The following is a 19,912-nucleotide window of genomic DNA, read 5'->3' on the forward strand; positions in this document are numbered from 1 at the left end:
GAACATTCACACAGAGATATTACCAGATCTGGGGACTTATGTACCACCACTAAGGTTACAAAGAAGAAATCACATGGAAACATAACACAAAATAGTTTACCTCTTCACAGGTCCCCACCCCAATTTCACATTATGTTTACTGAACCCCCTCCAACACCTCACACACATTTACTGACAATGCCTCCCCCACCCCACATACATTTAATGAGGTCCCCCCCCCCCCCCCAACCAATGTATTTCACTGTATGCCTTTATATGTATTCGGGCAGATGTATTAAGACTGGTGTAAGCCCTCATTTACTATAGTAGCATACCTTCCAACTGTTCCGGATTCTGTGCGACACTCCGAGATGGTGGGTCCTGTCCCGCGGTCCCAGTTGGCGGGAGGTATGGCCTAAATTCAACTCCTCTGCATTCGGAGAGGACGCTGACTAGTTGAATACAGTGGTGAAGCAGGAGTGGACAGCCCCCGCCTCACCACTGTGCCCCCTGAGTGCTCTGGGAGTTGTAGGCACGATGTTATGACATCACTCACATCACGCCTGCAGCTCCCTGAAGTGTCCTTGAGAGGAGACTTCACGGAGTAGCAAGGGAGCAAGAAGAGGTGAGTATCATTGTTCTATCATTAGAATCCCTTTTTTAAATACAAATATGTAGGAATAGACTTAAGAAAGGCTATTCTTCTCCTATCTTTAGAAGTCTTCTCCACGCCGCCGTTCCAATTATATTACCGGTTTTCTGCGTATGCAAATTATTTTTCTTGCAGAACTGGGGGCGCCGCCTCATTTTCTTCTGCAAAACCTCTCCGCCACATCCTCTTCTTCTGGCGCTGGTCTTCTTAATCCTAGATATGCGAAGTCGGCTTTGCCCTCCGGCAGAGCCAACTGCGCATGTCTGCAGCCTTTTTCTTGTGGCCGCTTACACGAGCCTAATGTGCATGCAGTACGCCAGTGTAAGTGGCCACAAGAAAATGGCCGCAGACAAGCGCAGTCAGCTCTGCCCGAAGCCTGATGGCAAAGCCGACTGCGCATGTCTAGGATTTAGAAGACCAGCACCAGAAGAAGAGGACGTGGCAGAGAGACATTCCAGAAGAAGATGAGGCGGCGCTGGAGATTTTCCAAGCAGCACTGGGGACGCCCCCAGTGCTGTTTGAACACAGCGGAATGCCCCAATGCTGTGAGAAAAATGATTTGCATACACAGAAAGCTGGTGAAGACATCTAAAGGTAGGAGAAGAATATCCTTTCTTAAGGCTATTCCTACGTGTTTGTATTTAAAAAAGGGATTTTAATGACAGAATCCCTTTATACTTGAGGCAGATAAAGGGAGGATATGAAACTTTGGGGTAGATGGAGGGGGGAAATTAAATGAGGGGTAGATAAAGGAGAATATTAAGCTGGTGGCAGATGAAGGGTAACATTAAACTGTTGGTAAATATAGGGGGACAATTAAACTGGAGCAGATGAAGGAGGATATTTACTGGGGGCAGATGGAAGGGGGACATTAAATTGGTGGCTCATGAAGATGGGGCATTAAGCTGGTGGCACTTGAAGGGGGGGACATTAAGCTGATATCAGATAACGGGGTATCAAACTAGGGGCAAATGGAGGGGGGGACATTAAACTTGTGGCAGATGAATGGGTAAACTGGGGGCAGATGAAGAGGGGACATTAAATTGGTGGCAGATGAAGGGGAATTTAAACTGGGGACAGATGGAGCGGGGACATTAAACTGAGGACAGATTTGAGGAGTGGACATTAAACTGGGAGGCAGATGGAGGGTGACATTAACCTGGGGGCAACTGGAGGACGGCATTAAACTATGGGGGATAGCTGGAGGGGGACATGTCTGCATTTAGTTGCCCCCAGTTTAATGTCCGCCTCTAGTTTCCACCAGTTTAAACTGGGGCATCAAGAGAGGAACTTCATACTGTGGGGCAATTGGAGGGGAACGTTATAATGTTGGTGCATATAATGTTGGTTGTGACTGTAGGAGCATACTGTATACTGTGTGGGGGCACCTAGAAAAATTGGTCAGAATGGGCGGAGTCAATGTAAAACTGGGTGGAGCTAAATTTGTTGCAGTGGACATAGCCAGCCACATTTTGTCCTTCTTTCTGTCCTTTGATAGTTGGGAGGTATGTGTATGTGTATAACAGAAGCAGAGAGTCAGCGCAGGAAGGCTGAAGATTGTGAAAAATGCTGCGGTAAAAAAATGTAATGGGTTTCCGCCACAGTGTGCAGCTCATTAGGTGAGGCCTTAGCCATATATACAGTCATCTACTTTCTATATAAATCTCTTCATGTCTATTATCCTTTTTATCTCTCTTTACATTGATGTATCTATTTCCTCTGACTAGTATCCATCGTTTATTCTCTTTCATTGATATTGTTTCCTGTATTTTCTATCATTTATTCTATGCCATTTGTCTATATCCCATTTCCATCCTCCCCTCAGACTTGTGTCACTTTTACTTCAGCCTTTCCTCAGTCCATGATTGATCAAAAAATGTTGTCGCACACACAGGTTTTGTTGCCAAAAAGGGAAATAAATTTATTTACAACACCGTGTACATCATTTGTTGTGCCTTTGGACATAGGGATTGCAGTAATATGAAAAAGATTGATAGATCACAATAGTTGACATTTCGGTCGTGTAGACCTTCATCTTACTTGCTCCATATCAATGCTCTGCTTGTTTGGTCACTTTGACATTGTGTTCTAACCCATCTTATTTACAGGGTACTGATGTCCAGTTAACCATATTTTTCCTTAAGGATACAGAGTAATAGTAATATGATATTTACGTTTTCTAATATATTCCTTTTATCTTTTTTCACAGACCAAATGAGACATCCCCCACCAGAGATGGTATAGTATAGATATATCTTAGCACAAGCTAGCACGTTTCGGTCGTGTAGACCTTCATCTGAACTGATCTGTAACAAGCAAAAGATATCTATTACCAAAACTATACATCATAGGAGATATAGTGATAATGCACAACAATGGTGGAAAACATAAACAAATATGCACCAAATCAAAGTCATGGAAACAATAACACAGTCTGTATGAACTAAAAAGAAAAAATCCAAAATAAATGCACAGATGGAGCTGATAAGGTGAATTAAAACAGAGAGCAGCATGACAGGCAATAAAGTAGATATGAAGTCACTGAGGCTTATGTCCAAATCACTCTGTGGAGCAGAGGCAACCAAGTGTAAAGCGGGGGTTAATTTTGGGCCGAGCATGTGGAGAAATAGGTGAAAGGGAGATATAGCAGGCAGGATGGTGGATAAACAGTTGCAAGGAAAACAAGAAAAAAGAGGCGAGAAAATAGGCCAACTGACTTACCTATAGTGTGAATACAAGGCATGTAGGATGCGTCCCAGGCATAGGTAGAAGCAGCTCAGTAGCTGTATATATAGTAAAGAGGAGGCAGGGATATGCAGGGGGCAGAGTCAGCTGCTTGAAAAAAGACCGGGAAAACAGCATGCACTCTGCTGTCATAAATGATGAGGGATGGCAGGAGGCTGAATGACATAGAGCAGGCACCTGCAGACACTGCCAATGCGCTCCACAGTGGAACGCATCAGCAGATCCCATCAGCTGTGGCCACAATACAAGCTGTCAGAGGCTGATGTGTGAGAATGCACACATAGATAAAGGAGCAAGTATAAATGAAAGAAAGAGGGGAGAGGGAGGAGGGGAGATAAGAACCAAAGGAAAGAATGTGGGCAGTGACTAAGTGTAGTGTGGGGGGAGGAATGAAGTAAAAGGAGAAAGCAGAAATAAGGAATAGGTGAAGGAAAACAGAAGGGGGAATGCAAAAAATGAGATGTAGACTTAAAACAAATATACAAAGGAAATACATAATAACATTTACATGACAAAGGGGGGGAGGAGGGAAGCTAGCTTGTGCTAAGATATATCTATACTATACCATCTCTGGTGGGGGATGTCTCATTTGGTCTGTGAAAAAAGATAAAAGGAATATATTAGAAAACATAAATATCATATTACTATTACTCTGTATCCTTAAGGAAAAATATGGTTAACTGGACATCAGTACCCTGTAAATAAGATGGGTTAGAACACAATGTCAAAGTGACCAAACAAGCAGAGCATTGATATGGAGCAAGTAAGATGAAGGTCTACACGACCGAAACGTCAACTATTGTGATCTATCAATCTTTTTCATATTACTGCAATCCCTATGTCCAAAGGCACAACAAATGATGTACACGGTGTTGTAAATAAATTTATTTCCCTTTTTGGCAACAAAACCTGTGTGTGCGACAACATTTTTTGATCAATCTGATTGTGGGGTCGAAGGACCCTTTGACGTCTGCATCACACTTTCTAAATTTGTGAGTGTGCAGCACCATTGCCTTTTTTTCATTCTCCTCAGTCCATGGACATGAGGGATGAGCTGGGAGTTCCAGTGCAGAGCGCTCCCGCCTCCCTGCTGCCCCCTAGCGGCGCGCTGGTGTAAGCGGCCCCGGAGCATGCTGGGAGTGTTGAGTCATGGGGGCTGTCAGCTCCCGGCTGGGGGAGACGGTGTGAAGAAGACAAGGGTACAAGCGCTGACCTCCTCCCCTCTCACAGCTCTCCCCTCAGACATGATCCTGGGGAAGCTCCTAGCAAGACAGAGGCTGGGATCTCATCCTGGGAGAGGTGAGCTTGCCGTCTGTGTGTGTATTTGCAGCCGGGGTTCTCCTCATCCTCCCTATAATATTCTTATTATAATACACGGCAGGAGGCTGGGCAATGCTCGGGAGCAAGTGGCCAGTATCAGGGCTACATGATGGTCATCCTCCCCCTGCCTGCATCCTGCACAAATCATGGACATTATTCACATGAGCATGGAAATCCTTGCTAGCCGCATGTACACACCTTTGATTTACAGGATACACTTACATGGGACTGCCTAGACCTCTGTGTATGTGTAGTGTGTATAATATTGATGTAATGCATGTTGTGTGTTTATATATTCTTGTGTATCCTGTATACACAAGCCTGGGTAATATTGTAGCAGGTTATTATAACATGTGCACATGTGTACTATACATGACTGACCTCAGCTTCCAGCACATAGGCTCCTGCCTACTATATGCAACCTGTCCTAGTCATGAATACACCCTATACCTGGACACTATACATTATATACCCCGCACTGTATATACACATAAGGATATATATTACATGAAAGTTTCTGAATATCCCCCCCTGTCTTTTATGTCTCTTGCTCCTGTTACTACTCCCTAGGTGCTTGCACTGCTCATTCATATTTCTTTCTGTCTGCCTCCTCTTGTCTGCATGCCTGCTGCTCACTTTCAGGATTTTACTATTTTAATGTATTAGATCTAATAGGAAATTATTACAATATTTGTCATTCTCTTTATTGCACCCTTTCACCGCCTGGCTTTCCTTTCTGACACCACACTGGTATTGCCACATGCTAGCATAGGGAGATTTGCGTCTTGCTTTACACATGGTTGATGTCCATGTAATGAGAATATCAATTTTTATATCTTTTTTGTCATCTATATTTGCTATGATCTTCTTTATATCTATCCCTTTTATAGTTTTTGCCTTTCTTTTCCATTTTATGATCATTTGTAGCTTTATCAGGCTGATTTTCCAGTAGTCCTGTCACATTTTTAGATATAATATAATTAAATCTTGATTCCTTTATGAAAAATTCAGATCATTTTAATTCTTCGTCTTCAGTCTGATGCAGTGGTATGCAAGCTACTCCTTGCTTTGATAACTGAAGGCTTCTATGGCATGCTGGGAGTTGTAGTTTCAGAATAGTCATAGGGCTACAGGTTGCACCCCAGTGCACCACGGTGACACATGCGGCTTGTGGGTTTCCTGTGCTGTAATCCCATAAAAAATTGTCTAGGTTTTAATGCATGGTCCAAGGCACCATGGTTCTGATAAAAGATAATCATAGACTGCTTTTGCTTATAGTATTTGCGACTGATGATCTCAAACCATAGTGAATGGTATAGGAATTGCTGCTAAAATGCTAGTTAACCTGTTAGTAGACTGCAGTACAGAAGCATGCAAGGAGATAATGTGTTTGTCTGGTGCATTGATATAGGGGCTGCTGTAGCACTGACTACTCTCTGGGCACTGATATGTGATTATTTTATACTAATTCTTGTGGATGCTATTACTGAGCTGGCACTACTACTAGATTTACCATACTGTTTGGGTACTGCAGTGTGCCTGCAAGGTGGCACCACAGGGTAATGTAGGTGCTATAGGTGTGCTGTGAGCATTGTCATTTGGGGAAGCCATTGGTGTTACCAGGTCAGGCAACATCGAGAATGCAGTGTTGGCTTTGGAAGCAACACCAAGATATTCAGGGGTGGGGTGAGGATCAGGCGATTGTCACAACCATCCCTATATCACTGCAACTGAATGCTATCTACATAGCATACCCCTAACTAAGACAGGGAATTGAAGACAAAGGTGGATCTCCCCCCGATTGTATTCAGATTGTAGGGGTTCTAGCAATCATTCATTCAACCAAATGAGGTTGTTCGGTACTTTAGAATACCCATTCTTACATACCTTCATAGTCCCCAGTTTTTGATACTCAACACATGACCAGAGAGGTGATCATTACAAAGTCTATAAATGTTGGGTACAATGTGCATTGTAAAAACATATACCATATATATATATATATATATATATATATATATATATATATATATATCCTATTAATATTATAAATGTGAAAGTTTGTGGGTTTGTGAGTTTGGATGTTCGGATGTTTGTTCCTCAATCACGGAAAAACCGCTCCACCGATTTGGCTGAAAGTTTCCACAAATATAGTTAATACACCCGATTGCGCAATAGGCTACTTTTCGTCACAATAGCGCACATACGTTTGTGCCAGGAACCCCACAAAACCCAAACTCACACCACCATTTCTGCAATCTCACACACTTTGGACCATAGCAAGCCCCAAAATTCCTATTGCCCTCTACAGCCTCGCCCCTAACCCCCACACAATCTCATATACATATACTTTACCACTTTGCCCCTCACCTTAACGATACTCCAGGAGGCGCTCTATAACGCTCCGGAGCAGCCATGTTTGCCGACCCCCACCGCTCTGACAATCCGCGACACCGCCCACCCATGTCAATACCCCTAGGAGGTCTAATAAATGCAATAAAAAAGTGTAAAAAAAAGTAAAAAAAATATAAAAACAAATAAAAAGGATCAAAAATTCAAATCACCCCCCTTTCCCTAGAACACATATAAAAGTAGTTAAAAACTGTGAAACACCTACATGTTAGGTATCCCCGCGTCCAAAATCGCCCGCTCTACAAAGCTATACAAATATTTTTCCTGTTCGGTAAACGCCGTAGCGGGAAAAATGGTCAAAAGTGCAAAACTGCCGTTTTTTCACTGTTTTGATTCTGATAAAAATTTGAATAAAAAGTGATCAAAGCAATAACATTACACCCAGTCCCGCAAAAAAAGACGCCATACACATCCCCGTACACGGACGTATAAAAAAGTTACGGCTGTCGGAATATGGCGACTTTTCAAAAAAAAAGATTTTTAACATAGTTTGGGATTTTTTTAAGGGGTCAAAATGTAAATAAAACCATATAAATTTAGTATCCCCAGAATCATAACGAAACACAGAATACAGGGGACATGTCATTTTGGTTGCACAGTGAACGCCGTAAAACCAAAGCCTGTAAGAAAGTCGCAGAAATGCATTTTTTTCTTCAAATCCATCCCATTCTGCATTTTTTCCCTGTTTCCCAGTACATTATATAGAATAAATAATGGTGGCATCATGAAGAAAAATTTGTCCCAGAACAATTAAGACCTCATATGGCTCTGGGAGCGGAGAAATAAAAAAGTTATGGGGTTTAGAAGGAGGAGAGTCAAAAACGAAAATCAAAAAATGCCATCGGCGGGAAAGGGTTAACTTCAAATACCTCTGTCCCAAAGTCACTATGTAAAGTTTCTCACAACACCGTATAGCAGCTCAAATACAAATTAACTTCAACACAAAAGTCTCACGTATTCTCTGAATTACAGCAAAAACCTTACCCGCGCCTGTATATACCCACTTCTACAATCACCGCAGACGAAGTCGCGGGTACCAGCTAATATATATATATATATATATATATATATATATATATATATATATATATATGGATGATGTAGCTTGGTAGAAGCAGTGGTGCAGACCCAAAAACAGTCAACACAAGGACACAAAGGGCTAGTTCACATGGAGTTTTTTGCAGGCGGATTTTGATGCGGAAACTGCCTCAAAATCTGCCTTCAAACAAGGCTCCCATTCATTTGGGAAGTGATGTGTCCTTTCTTTTTGCGGATTCCTTGGCTTAGACAGCCGTGGCGTGAGATCCACCCCTGATTAGACCCATTCATTTGGGCCTAATCAGGAGCGGGATGCCGCTGCACTGCATCGGCATCCCATCGCGGCTAGCTGCGCGGAGAGTTCACATGGCAGAGAAGATTTCTGCCATGTGAACATACCCAAAATATGCAGCAAACTGGTTTATTTAGAAAAAAAAACAGTAAAATAAATAAATCTTGACTTCAGGCACAAAATAAACAAAACAAAATAAATACCTGCTTGTCTGAGCCACTAGCTAAACACAACAGATAACCTAACCTGCTTCCAGCCACACAAGCAAAACAGGTGCAATATAGTTTCACTGGACTCAGGGTTACAGGACAGAACCATACGCCTCTTTTCACCTCATGGAACTGCACTGCAATGCAAGAGCTGCAGCCTTTTTCTGGCCCAGTAATGAGTCAAGGATCTACACGTGGGCTGAGGCCTATTCCAGAGCTGCATACCGTATTTTTCGGACTATAAGACGCACTTTTTTTCCCCAAAATTTTTGGGGAAAAGAAGGGTGTGTCTTATAGTCTGAAGGTGGCGCCTGGCATCCGCTGTAATAGAGAGGCGGAAGCCGGTAAGTGATAGACGCCATTACAGGTGACGGGGCCTAAGATAACGCTGCGCTCCTCTGCCCCGCATGAAGCCAGCAGCGGCAGGGGCTCCTCCGTGCCCCCGCCGCTGGCTTCATGCAGGGGAGAGGATCGTAGCGATGTCTCAGGCCCCGGCGTCTATCCCTCCCCGGCATCCGCCTCTCTAGTACAGCGGATGCCGGGTCAGTATCAGCGGCCCCTTCTCCCCCGGGGCCGGTCCCCACCGGCCCCGTACCTGTAAAGTTGCAGGCCGGCTCCTCCGCGGCGATATCGCAGGAGCCGACCTGTTCGAGTGACAGCCGGGAGCCTAATGAAGCTCCCGGGCCTGTCACTGCTATATATTAGTATTGCGGCTGGGTCTATGACCAGCCGTAATACTAATACACAGAATGTCCCATAGACGGCAATACAGTTGTATTGCCGTCTATGGGACTTGCTATCAAGTGACCGCAGGTTCAAGCCCCCGGGGGGGAATAAAATAGTAAAAAAAAAAAAAAAGCTTTAAAAATATGAAATAAATAAAAGTTCTAAATCACCTCCTCTTTTTTTTTCAATACAAGGTGATCTAAGCAATAGATATCCCCCAAAATGGTATAACTAAAAAGTACAGCTGGCCCCGCAAAAAAAACGCTCTATGCATCCCCATACAGCTGCAGGGTCACCTGTCAATGTGGCCTTGCAGCTGTTGCAAAACTACAACTCCCATATATTAAATATTTTACCAGTTTTTGCTTCAAAATTTTTTTTCCCTATTTTCCTCCTCTAAAACCTCGGTATATTCCTCCTCGAAAAATACGGTATATATATATATATATATATATATATATATATATATTAGGACCTGTGCATAATACTCTCTGGGTCTTGAATAATTTTATCAGCAACTATACTGCCCACCTTGGATCCAGTAGAAAAGGGGCACTTTAAGGCTATGGCCCCACATACAGTAGTAGGCTGCAGGGAAAAACTGTGGCAGAAACGTATCATGGTTTTCCCGCAGTACTTCTCACAGAAAGTCCATATAGCTTTCATCTTGCTTCGCAGTGACTGTAAAATGCCACAGCCAAACCCAGGTATTTAGGCCACGTGGAGCCTCAGCCTAAAGAGGTTTACATGAGTTATTCCTTATAATAGGTAATCAGTAGGGGGAGCCGATCAGCAGTTTGGAGAGGTCCTGCACTCATGAGCACTGGATTTCTTTCCTTTGCTGATGGCATCACGTTTATCGATCACATGGTACAGCAGCAGCTCAGCTCCGTTAAACTGAATGGGACTGAGCTGCACTACCTAGCACAGCCCCTACTGTTATGTATAGAGCTGTTCTTGGTATTCAGTGATGAGGCCATACAACTCTCCCGAATGCTGCAGCTTTTTCAACTTACCAATCAGTGAGAATCATGGGTGTCAGACCCCCACCAATCACATATTGATGATTTAGCCTAAGGATTGGTTATCATTATGTAAACCCCTGAAAAACCCATTTTAATTTCCCTTGTGGAGGTTGTCGATGACCATGGCGTTTCCTTTTTTATTTTATTTTTTCAAATATTGTACAATGCTGAGAGATGACAAAATGCGTAATACGTTAACAGTCTCCTGCTGTGTTGTGGCATTGGTGATACCCTGATGTACATGACCAGTGATCTGTCCACACCACTCTGGCCAGGCCAGGGACCTGAAGTTCCAGTATGGCAGTGGCAGGGATTTGGTTACTCTTCTTATTTTATAGCATTGCAAACTGTGATTTTTATTTTTTTTATGTGGCTAGACAACTATTTTTAGGTTAAGGCCCCATGTTACGGAAACATAGCTTTTCTGTTGCATTTTTTTAAGACAACATATGCAGCGAATAAAGCTGCATTTCCTCAACGTATGGCCTCGATTTTAGGCTAAAGCCCCACATTGTGAAAACACTGTTTTTTTTGTTGCAGACTGTGTTGCGTTTTTTGAGACAAAGCCAGGAATGGATTGTGCAGAAGGGAGAAGTATAAGAACTTCCTATATATTTCCCATTCCTTTTGTAGACATGATTGGCTTTCGCTCAAAAAACCGCAACAAAAAAAAGCTGCATTTCCGCAACGTGGGGACTCAGCCTCAAAGGGGTTTCCTTAGAATAGGTCAACAATTGAAGACCCATAAGATTCGCATCTGGGTCTCAAATGGATCAACTGCTTGAAGTGGCACTTCTACTTGACAGTGACATGGCCCGATCGCAGCTCAGTCCCATACAAGTGAATAGGCAAGCACAAATGCTGTAGAAATGTACGGCTAAGTACTGAAGAGGCTGCAGCGCTCGTGCTAGGGCATCGATTATAAATCCTGGGACGCTCCTTTAGGCTAAGACCCCATGTTGTGGAAACGCAGAAAGTAGAAGTATAAGTACTTCCTATATTTTTCCCATTTCTTTTGTAGACATTCTAGAGTTTTCTAAAATGTCGGACTGGCCGCAGCTTCAGTCTTCCAAGGACAATCTGAATAAAACAGTTCTATGCATCCCACGAATACTTAAACTTTTTAGCATTTCATATAAAATCATTTTTAGCCTTGATGGCAGTGATTATAGTAAATTAAAACCATCACTTCAGGCCATTGACAAATGACGATTAATGCTGGAGGGTTTTCTATTATTTGGATTGTGTGCATGACCATTGCTACTTTAGTTATCACAGCGTGAATAATTCTAGTCCATCAGGAATCTGTTATCTGCTAATTCCTGCAAATTGTGTGTAACTTGATGACCTCAGCTCCTGCGAAACCTCCCTCGAAATAATGTCATTCACTAACTAGTGACCATTAATGATGATGACAGCGACGACCTTGTCTCAAGGGGTTCTGCAGTAACAAGATGGGTGTTTTGTTTGTATCGTGATGCTGTAGTCATTTTCCACAAACGCAATGTGGAGAATAAAAGAAATTGCATTTCTAAGGGTCACATCAGCTCCTTCCTGACTCATTCTCCACTTCCATAAGCAGAGAATATTTCTTTCTAATCAGAAACACTTATCTCCCAGCTTTGCAAGAAATCACGTGGAGGTTTAAAGAACATCGGGTGAGACGTGACTGTGCGTAGACTCAGCATCTCTCTCCCGCTTCCGGGTGGCCATATTCCCTGCTCTTTGAGGAGGGAGTTTTGAGTGCCAATTTTTAAATTGCAAAATATTTGCCATGGGGTTGAATGGAGGGATTAGTCTTTTGTAGCCTATTACACTGTTATTGATGCTATTGCAAAGCCTAACATTGATGTGGTAGCTTGTCAAATACTTTGTAGCCACAAAAAGTCGATAGGATAGATGAACGTATGGGTGACTAGATGGTATTTTATGTGGTGCGCATTGGTCTTTTTGGATAAATCTGATTGATTGAATTGTGAAAGGTGTTGTCAGGTTTGGTTATAGGGGTGTGAAGGAGTTGAAGAAAAAAAGAAATACTAAAAGTAGAGATTGTGTTAAGATAAATAAATTGGGAGGGGGAATAAAAATAAATAACAAAAAATATGTAATATTATTAATATACAGTATAAAATATATTATATTATATGATATGATATATATAAAGTAAAGGAAATAATTATTTGATCCCTGGATGATTTTGTTAGTTTGCCCACTGACAAAGACACAAATAGCCTATAATTTAAGGGTAGGTTAATTTTAACAATGAGAGATAGAATATCAAAAATAAAATCCCAAAAATCACATTGTGTAAACTGTATACATTTATTAGCATTTTCCTGCCAGGAGAAACATCTGCAAGGAGTTTGTATGTTCTCCCCGTGTTTGCATGGATTTCTTCCCATTCTACAAAGACATACTGATAATTCATACTTTGTGGCAAAACCCTTGTTGGCTCACACAGCAGTCAAACATTTTGTAGTTGAGGATAAGGTTTGTGCACGTCTGGAGGAATTTTGGCCCTCTCCTCTTTGCAGGTCATCTCTAAATCAGTAAGATTTTGAGTCTGTCGCTTGGCAACTTGGAGCTTCAGCTTCCTCCATTAAGTTTTCTATGGGATTAAGGTCTGGAGACTGGTCTAGGCCACTCCATGATCTTAATGTGTTTCTTTTTGAGCCACTCCTTTGTTGCCTTGGCTGTTTTGGGTCATTGTCCTGCTGGAAGTCCCAGTTGCGACCTAGTTTTAATGTCCTGCCGGAGGGAAGGAGGTTGTCACTCAGGATTTTACGGTACATGGGTCCATCCATTCTCCCATGCGGTGAAGTAGTAGCAAAGAAGCACCCCTAGACGTAATGTTTCCACCTCCATGTTTAACAGTGGGGACGGTGTTCTCTGGGTCATAGGCAGCATTTCTCTTCTTCCAAACATGGCGAGTTGAGTTAATACCAAAGAGCTATATTTTTGTCTCATTTGACCCCAGCACCTTCTCCCAATCACACTCATCATCTAGGTGTTCATTGGTAAACGTCTGTTGGGCCTGCACATGTGCCTTCTTGAGCAGGGGGACCTTGTGGGCATTACAGAATAATAATCCATTACAACGTAATGTGTTACCAATGGTTTTCTTGGTGACTTTGGTCCCAGCTGACTTGAGATCATTAAAAATTTCCCCCGTGTAGTCTTAGGCTGAACTCTCATCTTCCTCATGATCAAGGATACCCCTCGAGGTGAGATTTTGCATGGAGCCTCAGATCTATGTCGATTGACAGTCATTTTGTATTTCTTCCATTTTCTTACTATTGCACCAACAGTTGTCACCTTCTCACCCAGCATCTTACTTATGGTTTTGTAGCCCATTCTAGCCTTGTGCAGGTCTATGATCTTGCCCCTGACATCCTTAGAAAGCTCTTGTTGTAGAGGTTAAAGTCTGACTGAGTCTTTGGACAGGAGTCTTTTATACAGGTGACAATATAAGACTGCTAAGAGTGTCTAACTGGTCGTAGGAACCAGAACTACTAATGCTTGGTAGGGGATCAAATACTTATTTCTCTATGCAAAATGCAAATACATTTATAAAATGTATACAATGTGATTTTGTGGTTTTATTTTCGATATTCTTCCTCTCACTGTTAAAATTAACCTACCCTTAAAATTATAGACTACTCATGTCTTTGTCAGTGGACAAACTCAAAATCGGCAAAGGATCAAATAATTATTACCTTCAATATATATATTTATTTATAATATAAATCAATAAAATGTGTGTGTGTATTAGAAAAATATTTTCTATTCCTAAAAAAATGGAAAAATAGACAAAATAGACTTTATTCACCTATCTTGTGCATATGCCAAACATTTATACTGGAATGCAATCAATTAATTCCAGCAGTTTTAATTACATATAATAAATAGTAATTTAAGATCTAATTCATCATATAGAGTGCATTGTCATATAGGTCCTTGGTCTGGATCTTTGGACGTGCACCCTTTTTTATATCAGATAGATGGCTAGAAATACATATTTTTTATGCTTGTGATCCCTGCATCCACTGACCTCTTCACCATTGAGCTCTTTGGTTAGCTGCAGTGGTCATGTGCATGTACCGCACACTGAAGATGAAGCAAAGTAAACTAAAATCCTTGGAGCATGGTGCATAAAGTGGGTGTGGTGTGATGTTACACTAAATGTGTTATTGGCATACATACATACCAGATGAGGTGGGACCTATGGAAGAAAAGTGACCATTTTTTATGTTACATGTGCTTTTATTCACTATTTGATACAGTGACAATTCATAAATCCTCCATAAAATGTGTTATTCCTATGACACAACTGTTTAGTGTTCCTCCAATGAAGGATGGAAATAATAATACATATATAGTTAATAAAAGAAATCCCCACACTAGAGCAAAGTACCTCTGCAAATAATGAATTTTCTCCAGAGGATTGCCTTTCCTGTAAACATTGATTTTGGTGGTCAAGATGTACCTGATTTCTATGGTGATAGAACCTACGTGACCGGTACCTGTATATGAAAAGAAAGGTTGACAATCAAATGTTGACAGTAATTTTGCTTTGTGATTTCTTATCCTCACCGTAGGTTATCAGTATGTGAGCATTGGAGGCCCGAAACGCCCAGTGATCAGCTGGTTGATGAAGCCACAGTATTTGGGCGAGTGCTGCAGTCTCTGCACTGAATACCAGGCACAGTACTGTACATTGTGTAGGGTCCGTGCATGGTATTGCAGCTCGACCCCATTCATTTTAATATGACTGAGCTTCTGCTATGACTATGAAAATGACATAATCATAAGGCTGGGCTCGATTAATCGGGCATTTTATCTAGATTATGATTATTGGTGACCACTTAGGTCGTGCCCCTTTTAAAACCTCACCCTTTTTAATGCATGAGTATGGAAAGAAAACTCTACATTCACACCTGTTGTTTAGTTCCTTCTTCTGTTCCTTCATAGAAATAGAAGAACGGACCAATCCGCCTCATGATGGATGTCAATGGGCCTCGAGTGACCTCACTGAATGTAATGAGGTCCATCAGGTAGCCATTATCTTGTCCATCATTTCTCTGGATGGAAAAGTACTACATGCAGGGATGTTTTTTGTCTGCAATTTTAGATGGACTCTGCAACAAGGGGCTCTTGACACTGATCTGAATATAGCCTTAAGAAGTGGGAACTAAAGAAGACTTAGGGTGGGTTCACATCTGCGCCCCGGTCTCCCCTCTCAGTTTCTGTCTTCTGCCAACAGGAGATGGAAACCCGGAAGACCGTGTCCGCCTGTGAGCATTTTGTGGTCTTCATGGCTAAACCAGGTTATTTTAACCGGACACACAGTCCTACATGTCCAACTTTGTGTCCGGTTAAAAAAAAGGTTTTGCCACAGAGACCAAATGAATGGGTTTGAAAAATGACTGCCGGTTTCCATCTCCTGTCCAGTTATTTGGGCAGAAGACGGAAACTGAAAGCAGAGACCGGGCGCAGGTGTGAACCCACCCTTACATGTACACCAAAAGAAAGCTTGTCACGATAGTAATGAAAAAATGGATAGTAGCATGAAAACAAGGAGAATGGGGCCTATCAGTGTTATCTATAAAAGGAGCCGAGCATTCTAAAGAATAATACAGATGTGTCCCTCCTTACCCTTCTTCTTGTTTTAATAAATCTCAAGTGGAGTGAAATCACCAGCTTTGTTTAAGCAAAAAAATGATTTCCTGATATTTTGCCACGAGATGTTTGGCAAAATATCTCGAGATATTTGTTTCTATGTTCAATCACCTAGTGGTTGTCATGTGATCTGCAGCCTGTCAAGGGTTTTGCTGGTATGTGATGATATTGTATTCAATTGATTTAATGAAAAGTTGGTGTCCTTAACCAATTTTGAGGTAAGATAACAGTGGACACATCTATAAGAGGATCATCAAGACCAACGTGCAACATTTGGCTAGAAAACCCCTCTGTGACGTACAATATGTTAGGCTATATTCACACAGCGCTGCTGAGTCTTGGCAGTTTTTTGTCATCACCGAGTGTGACATATTTATTTATTTTTCACACACCCTTTGACTTTCAGTGGGAAAGTTGGGTCCGATAAAAAGGATGCATACTACTTTTTCATAGATCATGGGCTGTACTCACTCAAGTACATTGGTAGTGTGAATGAAGCCTTATTGCAGTCATTTACAGTGATGGTTTGAAGGAAAGCTTGCCTACTTGTTCAAAGACTAGGTTCACATCTGTGTAGGAGTCTCCGCAGATTCCGCCTGAAATCAGCAGAGGGAAGAGGTTCTGCAATGAGAACTTCTCTCTTCGATGGTTTCAGTATAAAACTGGCAGAAGCCTGGTGGACCTATGGGGTCCGCAGTTAACCACTTCCTAAGTGGACAGACTCTCCATCTTTTGGTTCCCCATACAGACCCAAACGCTAGTGTGAACTTTGTGCAATTTGGTTGTTTTGTAACAAAGCTGTGACAAAGAGCATGTGGCCGCAAAGGTGCCATTGAAGGTGGTGCACAAGTCAAAAATATCCCTTTAAATTTCTTTGGCGACTTGGACAATGTCAAGGCTGCTAATAACGGTGTTGGGGTCAATTAAAGGTGTTTTTTAGGACTTTAATATTGATGGCCTATCCTTAGAATAAGTCAGTATCAGATTAGTGGGGATCAGTTTGAAGTGACAAAGTCCGTGGTCTTTTCAAGACTATGATGTCATATCCGGCAGTCATGTAGTTCTACTACAGCTGCAATTCCTGGCATAACTGCTACACCATGTATGGCGCTATTTCTGGTATACCATGTAGTCACCAACATGCGCCAGAGCTGCAGCCTCTACAGTTGGTTGATCGGTGGGGTTCTGGGATTTGACCTGATCCTTCCTGATCTGATATTGATGACCTCTCCATTAAAGGCATTTTCCGGGACTTGTATACTGATGGCGTGATATTTATCAGTCACATGGTACATGATACCAAGCCCAGCCCCAACACAGTGTACAATAATGTGATTGTTATTCCATGAAGAGACTTCAACGCTCTTCTGAATTCTGCAACCTCTTCAACTAGCTGATTAGTGGAAGTCACGGGTGTTAGACCCCCACCGATTACATGCACAAAAAAATTTGTCATATGAAGTGAAGAAAATTAAAGGGGGCTCTCTTGGACTTCTATTTTGATGACCTATAATTAGGATAGGTCATCAATATAGAAGTCCAAGAGATCTCCTTTAATTTTGTTTCACTTCACATGCCGAATTTTTTGGTACATGGTACATCTATAGTATATCTCCATAGAGCGGTTTTCCTTATGCACCAATATGTTCTCTGATCTGTCCCACGAACTGTTAAAACAATGGTCATGGTAATAGATCCTGTAAAGTCTATTCTATCCAACGGCCAGCACACATCCACAGAATGCTATTGTGTGAATGAGTCCTTAGATCGTGTTTTTGTGTGTTTTGGCCCTATGTTTGGTGCATACAGTGGGACAGCTGCTACTGAACCTGTCTACAAGATTCCATTGACCTGATAATATACCTCTGATAGAAGACAGATATGAATGTAGCCCAAGCTAGTAGGTGCGAGAGTAAGCACACAGTATACCGAAAACAGTACCTGCCTTTCTCTGGCAAACATCACCTGACCCCTTACCCATTACTAAAGTGCCAATTAGACAATCTGGCATGGGCCATTTTTCTCACAGTACTTTCAACTTTTTGGATCCATCTTTATCTAAGATCACATTATCTATTCATATGGTAAAGTTTTCCCGAATGTTCTATTAGTGAATCCAAAGTCACAAAATGGAATATTTAATTTCATTCCTATTCACATCACACAGATAATTTTACTTGCTATTATTGTCACAGCCAGACTTCCTCAGGAACATCTGCAGAAATGCATACAAATCTGTCAGTCAAATCCAGTGCGTTCTCGGCCGTCACAGCTTGTGGTCTTCTGGGCATAAACAAATGATAAGGATCTATCCGTACCAGTGTTCTCACAAATGCCCACCACGAAATATAGCAGTGACTGCTTTTTGATACCCGTGTATAGCGTACATAATGGCGGATTTAATCAAGATGCGTCTCTCCTTTTTGGTTCCTTACTTGGATACATGGTGCGCATTGTTTAAGGGTTTTTTGCATGATGATTCTTCCTGTGATGCTATACTTTATGAATAATGGATCAACTACTGTTTTGCAAGCATGTCTCTTTTATTGTTCCCAGTGAATATTGGTGATTTTATCCTAGAGTTACCTGCTGGAAATTGTGCCACGTTTACTGGGAAGTATGCCTGGCTTGTAGACACATAATCTAGGTAACTCTAAAGAGTAGCCTCTGGCTCCTAATACACACTATGCCTTACTTCTTAAATGGAGTTTGTTATATCGCCCAGGTCATGGTCACCTGACCCAAACAGTGTTTTCCTTTTGTAAATCGGTGGCTCGGCTAGTGAGAGATCGCTGTTTTTGTCAGTATGCAACTGAGCTCTTTGGAGCAAGTAGGGTCTCTCTATTGCTCTAAAGGTACTGCCTACAGGACTTTTTCTCCTGTTACAAAAGTAAACAAGCATGACAGAAAAAAATGTCCAGCATGTTGTTTCCATTTGTGTCAATGGGAATGGACAGAGACAGAGGGGGCTTCATCTGTCTCTGTCACTCTACTACTGTTAGTGTCCATTTCTGTCATCCTATGAGTGATTGCGGACTTCATGGTCACAGACTTCAATCAAAACCTGTGTAGTCTGAGGCCGGGTTCACACGGGGCTTTTTGGTCGCCTCAGGTTCCAGTCCAAAATATGGGTAGCTGCAACTGGATGCCGCTCCAGATTAGACCCAAATGAATGGGCCTAGTCGGGAAGAGGGAGTGTCTTCAGGCGGATTCACAAGGCAACTCCACCTGAAGAATGAACATGTCCGTTCTTTTTTCCGGGAGCCGGAACAAACCGCTCCCGGAAAAAAAGAACTGACCAGCTCCCATTGAAATGAGTGATTGCAGGATTCGACTCCACAGCATTTTTTGTAGTCTGTTACCATGGAGACAGAGTAGAATTCTAGGATTGTTACTCAAGTTGCTTTTTTTTTTTTTTTTTTTTGCTTTTTTTTAGTTTAAGATAAACATTTTGGAGATTATTTTTGGCAATTATTTGTAATTTTGTTGTAAACCGTATACAGATTTTTTTCATGACAGAATACGTTTTACTACAGATTTTTACCACTTTTATTTTTTGCTTATGTGTGAATGAGGTAGAAAGCAGTATGTCTTTCCAAGACATCCTGGTGTTTTATAGAAATGAGAACAATGCTCTGTGTAATGCTTATGTTTTTTGTTTTATAATCCTGCCTTCGTCATCTCTCCATTACTGCCAGTTTGGGCTGTATCAGGGACATACCACTGAGAGGGAGTTTATTTACCAGCTATTAAAGTTGCCTAAAAAGTCTTGTTTTTGTTTTTCCATGAGTAGATCTACTCAGTGTTTAGCTAGTATCATAGAAAATATGAATGC

General features: G+C 41.8%; 1 protein-coding gene across 8 annotated transcripts in view; it reads left to right on the forward strand.

Annotated features, from left to right (window-relative positions):
- The first annotated feature begins 4,515 nt into the window (after window positions 1–4,515).
- Window positions 4,516–19,912, forward strand: part of ERC2 (ELKS/RAB6-interacting/CAST family member 2) — a 647,893-nt gene continuing 632,496 nt past the window's right edge. For all 8 annotated transcript variants that reach the window (XR_012717475.1, XR_012717478.1, XR_012717476.1 and 5 more), the window contains exon 1: window positions 4,516–4,675. The gene's annotated coding sequence lies outside the window, so the exon portion shown is untranslated. The remainder of the gene's footprint in view (window positions 4,676–19,912) is intronic.

The sequence above is a fragment of the Leptodactylus fuscus genome, chromosome 9 (assembly GCF_031893055.1).
Source record: "Leptodactylus fuscus isolate aLepFus1 chromosome 9, aLepFus1.hap2, whole genome shotgun sequence".
Lineage (NCBI taxonomy): Eukaryota > Metazoa > Chordata > Amphibia > Anura > Leptodactylidae > Leptodactylus > Leptodactylus fuscus.